Genomic DNA, 6,621 nt, shown 5'->3' with positions numbered 1-6,621 from the left:
GCAGGGAGATTTTCAACACTAACACGAGGACATGTTTAAAGAAAATGTTTGCCACAGACCAAAGCATTATTGGCACACTGAATTTTCATTAAAAAGAAAACAACTGACACTAAAGACGCAGTTAAATGCTTAATGTGTGTGGATCTGCATCAACAAGAATATGCTGCATCAGCTGCTGGTATATGTCGAGACACAGAACATGGAAAAAAATGTAAAAGCAGGGTCACTGTTTATCCAAGTCGTAGAACTCCCTTTGTGTTCCAACAGCATTTTCTTATTGAACCACAGTGGTGGGATGGTAATAAAAAGGGGATGATGCCCAGTATGGAGGGTTTTAAATAATAAAAACTCATTCACAAAGGCCTAAACTGAAGCAAACGGGGGATTTTCACATGAATTCATTGGACTGTGACACTGTTGCTTACAGTTTGTGGATATTGTCCAAAGTATTCAAGTTTACTGGGCTTCATTTTTTGAGAATGAGGCATTGTACAGTTATTTTGGTCAAGGTCCCAGTAGATGCTATAAATGGAAAACCAAATCACCAACAGTTTGTCTGTGTAGAAACAGTAAGCCTAGAAGCTTTAAATCTACACTGAATGATCTTGGATTAGCATTATTAGCGCCACCAAATGCCTAAATTTGCCTCAGTTCTTTGTTTTCATTGTAGGCTGACGCTGACTGTATCTCACTGGGCCAAATAGACTTAAATGTAAAAATGGTCACTCGCAGTGATGAATCCACAGACAGTTATAACCAACACCGCAGTTCAGCCCAGCTCTGTGAAGCTTTTTAGCATCAAATGATCAAATTGGATCAGAGATTTTAATCCACTCAGCGTTTTGACCAAGGTCATCACTGCTGAAGCAGCTGGGGTCCCTTCTAACTGCTAACAGTGCAACACACAGTGCAGGAGGCATCGTAAATGGCAGAAAGAAGAACAAAAGTAATAAAATTTTATTCAAATGAAACATGAGAAAGTTAGATTTACATTGACCATTTTGCCTAAAATGACTTGGCATTTGCAGCTCTTTGTATCAGTCGTATATGAGCTTTCTAAAGTCTGAGAAAATGATCTAAATAATTTCACCATTGTTGGAGACTACTTTTAACTTTTTTAAGCAATGTCTTTATTTCCAAAATACAGTAAAGGAGAAGTGCACCTGTTTCCTCTTATGGATTTTTAACAGAAAGCCTGTGTCACAAACTGAGGGCAGCAGTGTGAAGGAGGCTGACAGTCACCATCAGGGAGGGTCTAAGGCTGGAATTATGCTTTTCCAGCCTGCATGTAAGGAATGGATGGGACAATGACAAGCTGGGCAACCGTACTCAGTGGCTTGAAGAGGAAGAGCGTTTCATTTGCTCTGCTCCCAAATGCAAGTTGTAAGCAACTTCCTGACAGGATGTTGGATCATGATAGACGGATCCCAGTGTGTTGTTGAGATTTTGAAGGCATCAGCTCCTCAGAAAGTCTCTGTGACCCTTTTCTATATAATTCCAGCTTGACAAACGACACTGATGCTGATCAGTTGGACTACCCCTTTAAGATAGCAGTTCTCTAAAATGTTCATCACTGGTTAGTTGGTAGCTGAGTTTTTGAAAACCCCTCTGGTTCAGTTAACTCTGGTAGTCAGTCTCAAAGCCTGTAATATGCTCACCTACAGTTTTACTCCCACCGAGAGAGGGGGAGGGAGAGAGTGCTTAAGCCACAGTGCCTTTAACTACTGAAGAGGTCTATTACAGTAATTACTATACCTCACCATGTGTCACTGTCAGTGAGCCAGAGAGGACAATGTAGGCAGGAGTGTGAAAAAGGCTACAAATGTAGGCTGGTGGAACCACTTCAGTCTTATTTCCTGGGAGTCCTCTTTAGGAAATGTGCACTCTATTACCTGACTTCAATGAAATGCGTCTGAGCAGCTTTGGCAGTCGTGTATCGATTCTCAGAGGCATACTGCAGTTTGTCTTGGGCTGCCAGCCCAGCCGTGGTCGTGGAACCTGCAGGACGTCAGCAGCTCAGCCTCAGAACAGGAGCGGAGAGGGAGGGAGGGTAGATAAATAAGCCCATAAAGGATGCTTTGACTCAGGCGGAGAGGTGGAGAAAAGAGGGGGCTCCGGTCAAACAGTCCCCAGGCTTGTTGGAGGTTGCTGGCTGCATTGCAGAGAGATAGGGAGCTATAGCTGGGGTGTCCAGAGAGGGGAGGGGGGTAGAGAGAAGGAGAGGGGGTTTAAAGGAGACAGAGAGAGGAGCTGTGGAGGAGAGCTCAGCAGTGTCGGTCTGCCAGCCAGGCAGCCGGGCAGAGCAGTGTGACAGAGGAGGAGAGGGGGAGCAGGATTTAGGCTCTGCTGCAAACAGGGACGAGCTGCAGCACAGGACAGAGGAGGAGCGGGTGGAGACACCTTGGGATGATTCATTGCTGGGGGAAAAGAGGAAATCAGACTTGAGGACGACGGCGAGATTGCACTCCTCACTTGTGGCCCTCAGTCTTCACCTTCACCATCACTTTGGCCCCCTGTTCATGGTGGGAATCAGGAGTCGGGATGGAGAGAGGCACCAGCGGCAGAGGGCAGACTAGCTGCTGCCCCCAGCCTCTAATCTGCAGCTGTAAGACTGCACCAGCATCAGCTGCTGGCTGAGCACCTCTGATCACATCTCAGCTGGGGGGCTTCATGCCCTGGGACAGTCCTGGGAGATAGAGGGAGGAGGTGGTGGAGGAGGAGGAGCAGGCAGCGGGGAGGCTGGCTCTGAGAAGTGGTGGAGGGTGGTGGTTTAAGCTGCCTGCTGTATTTTTGGATGTGGGATCTCCTGAATTAAGCGAGCAAGCTGGAATAAAGATGTAGTGTGAGCTGGTGGAAGGAGGGGGACAGAACAAGGAGAGTGCTGTGCTAAGGACAGGAGAGGGCTGGACGTCCCGGCTCGACGGACGGAGATCTGGGGGGAGTCCTGAGGGGGAGACGAAGACGGAGGGTCCACTGGATCAGGAAGGTAAGGGTTTTAATTATATGTCTTGCCATGTAAATTGCCCCCTCCAGAAAGATAAAAAAGACAAAACAAATCCTTCTTTTGCTGGTCCTCACTTTTGCTAGTTTAGCATTGAAACTTGGATTTAGGATTAAGACCACATCTAATTAACTCGGATCAAGTCTAAATGTGGGTGATGCTTCAGGTTTGGCAGGTAGATGTAAAGGTTTTAGAGAAGAGAATGAATGAAAGCATTCACAAGTGAGAACAAACACGTTTAACAGGACAGAAACTGAATGGAAAGTTTTTGAAGAATCGGGACAAGCAACATTAAAGCTCAGCTCAAAAAATGCAGGACAAAGAGTGGAGTGTGTTCAGGCTTGTGTGGTGAATGTGTTTGCAATATGAGGCGGAGAAAATATTTTTCTGCCCGACGCCGTGAGCGTGTGTGAGTGATCGAGTCAGTCAAGCAATGTGTTGAACAAGTGAAGAAGTTAAAAACCCGCCGCTCAGCTCAGGGATGTTACAGCTCTGCCTGCGTCCATGACCGTGTCTGTGGCGTTTATACATGCGCTGCCTTCCCCTCTGTGGAGGCAGACAGTGACAGTTAGGAAACAGTTGACAGGAACGCCTGCGAGCGGCTGTTTGCAGGCGTCTGGCATCTCCCAAGAAAACGCTGGTCTGTTTGATTTTCCATCATGGCATCACTGCTGGACCTGCCTGGTCTGGGTTTTTTTTTTTTTTTACACAAAGCCTGCTGTAGGCAGCGAGACCTCAGGTGAAGTAGCTTTACCGTCCACAGCTGGACAGTGGATATGGCTTTGGGGCAGCCATGGCCTTCCCTCACTGGACCTGCAGAATTAGCCGGCTGTTGTGCCCTTGAGCAAGGCACTTAACCCCCCAATATGCTCCCCGGGCGCTTGAATGCAGCCCACTGCTCCTGTGTGTTTCACTGCATGTTGTATGTGTGTGTTTCAGTGAATCAGTGATGGGTTAAATGCAGAGAGTAATTTTCCAGTTTGGGAGTATTAAAGTAAATAAAATTAAAAAAATAACGTATAACATTCAGCCGATGAAAATAAAGCTCCAAGACAGTAAGAGGGAGTCTTCACAAGCACTAAAACGCCCGTTTCAGCACGCTCATTGGTTTTGCTGCTCCAGCCGTACTTGGCCTGGTTTGACCAGTAGCTTATGGTGGCTAACCATAGCTAATATTACCTGTGCAGCTGACTTTTTTTCAGTCTGGTCTAACTTTTTGACTCTGCTTGTGCTACTGTTGCATTATGTTCTAGCATGCCACAGACCAACATTTAGTGCATTCAACAGTACACACCGCGTACGTCACCAGGGGCCATGTTGGGGGCAAGTTTCCTCCTTGCACCCACTTCTCAGTCAGGTCACCCGATGATGATGTCCTTCAGAGATGCAGTCGGTCGAATGATGAGCTGTGATGTTGGTCGAAGTAACAAACCAACAGGCCATTATCACCCAACTTTCCATAAACTGTTGTTTGGCCTTACGGCCCACAAGTTGGACTGTTTGGGTCCGTCTCACCGCCCTCATCAACCCCATGTCCAGCAGCAGCAGACAGCGGTTTTCAACCAATAATCTCTGATGAACTCAATGCACATGACTCTCCCAACACCAAACAGCAGAAAAACAAGATAGTAGCCTTCAGCAGCTACAGAGACAGATATATGTTCCTCAGAATATAGTGGAGACCAAAACAGAGGTAAAAGGAGACTGAATACTGGAGTTTTCGTCCTTCATCAGGTGGACACAAACAGGACTTTAAATTCATGCTAATCTTGCTCTGTGTCTCCTAGATGAAACAGGGTGTTGTTCGCTAACATGTTAACATTTCACTCAAGGAAGAGGAAGAGACAGGAAGTGGCCGATTCAGTGCTACAGTACACTGTAGCTGCAACTTGTGGCCACAGGGGGCGCTGTTCGGCAACAGTTACACACTCGGCTCAAATACTCCCAATATGAAAGTTTCTTTATGCTAGTTTTGATTGGTCATCCTAACACACATGTCTTTAGCTGTGAGTGCTTTAGCACAGCTACATCACTTCCTTTATTATGTACATTATATTATGAAGTCAGCACAAGGTCTATGCATGTTTCACATCACAACACAATTGCAGTCCTGCTCAGCTTTGACCTTCACTCTTATTGGTCATGTCATGACTCACATGAGAAGTACGTGAGGCTGTTGGGAGCTGACAGGTTAGTGGGGTGTAATTCAGCACATATTCAGGTTTGTCAGCCTGTCCTCACCTCAGTCATATAGTTCCCTTCTGTAAGGTGAAAGGCTTTTGTAGTGATGAGCCCACACAGAAACATCACTAACTCTGCAGCTCCCCTCCACTCTGTGGGGCCTTTTGTTGTCTTTCAGCTCAGTGTTTTGGTTTCATAGTCTGCGACTTCACTGTTTTGGTTCACTCTCTCTGCTCTCATCACTCTCATTTCCAGAGAAAAAGCTCACTGCGCACAACCTGCTCAGCAGACAGACGCAGGAAGAGATTAGCTGGTGAACAAAGTGGAGAATCTGTCCTCTAAAAAACAGATATTTTCCTCATCTTCCATTAGAGCAAAACAGAAGTAAAGGGAGAGTGAATGTTGCAATTCCATTGTTTTGCTAGAAACACTGTGAATGATGCAAATTCTTCTCTGTGCCTGTTCGATGTGTAAATAATTGCTGAAGTGTCAGCCATGATAACTCCACTGCCCCCAAGTGGCCAAAAAACGCAAGTTTAAGTTGCCTGAAGTTTTTCTGTCCAAGCAGCACTAGAGTGAATACTGAAGGAAGCAAGCGATGAGGGTGTGAAAACCAGCTGCCTGAAGTCATTCTTTCTGACCAATGTGACACCTTTAATTACCACAACACAGCACAGCACAGAAAAGTCCAGAGCCACTCCCAACAGTGAAACAAGCAGAAAAAAACATCCAAAGCCAACAGTCGAGGCCTAAAAATTTGTTTAATCACAGACAAATTTTGAATTCTGTGACATGCATATTGCCCCCACCCTCCTCAGGCTTGTCACTTTTCAAAATGGCTCTGAGTTGTGATTGGTCAATTTTGAAATAGCAGTCAGTTGTGTCCCTGAAGTTATTTCTCCCTCTGGAGCAGGTCTGCCTCTTGAACTCTGACCTCCACTTGGCCATATTTGATCCTCAATTGAACATATGCTTTATTGTCGATTAGTGGTGACATATAAGGCGGTATTTAGTGCGGGTTCCTGTTCAGTACTTCATCTCTGTCTCCTTCATGTTCTGCTTCTTAGCCTCCCGCCCTCTGTCTTTTGCTCCACCCAACAGTCTTTCTCCAAACATATTTCCCCTACCCCTCCCTTCTTCCGCCTCCCTCAGCTGGGTAAAAGTCCCTGTCCCGAGTCCAATACCATCATTCACTACCCACACCTCCTCACCTAGACTCCCAGCCCATTCACTCAAATGGCCTGGATGCAGGAAATCCTTCCCATGAGGCACTGCCACTCCTGGGATACAGCTGGGAGCGTTACTACTGATTTGGTTAATGTGACCTGGAAATTTTGATTGTAGCTCTGGGACGACTCTTTTCTTTACCTTTTTTAACTTAAAGTTCTGAATCCTGGATCATTTGTATAACGATGACCCTGCTGGCCCTGGTGGACAGC

This window comes from Chelmon rostratus, chromosome 6 (assembly GCF_017976325.1).
Source record: "Chelmon rostratus isolate fCheRos1 chromosome 6, fCheRos1.pri, whole genome shotgun sequence".
NCBI lineage: Eukaryota > Metazoa > Chordata > Actinopteri > Chaetodontiformes > Chaetodontidae > Chelmon > Chelmon rostratus.
This window is presented reverse-complemented; position numbering follows the sequence as displayed.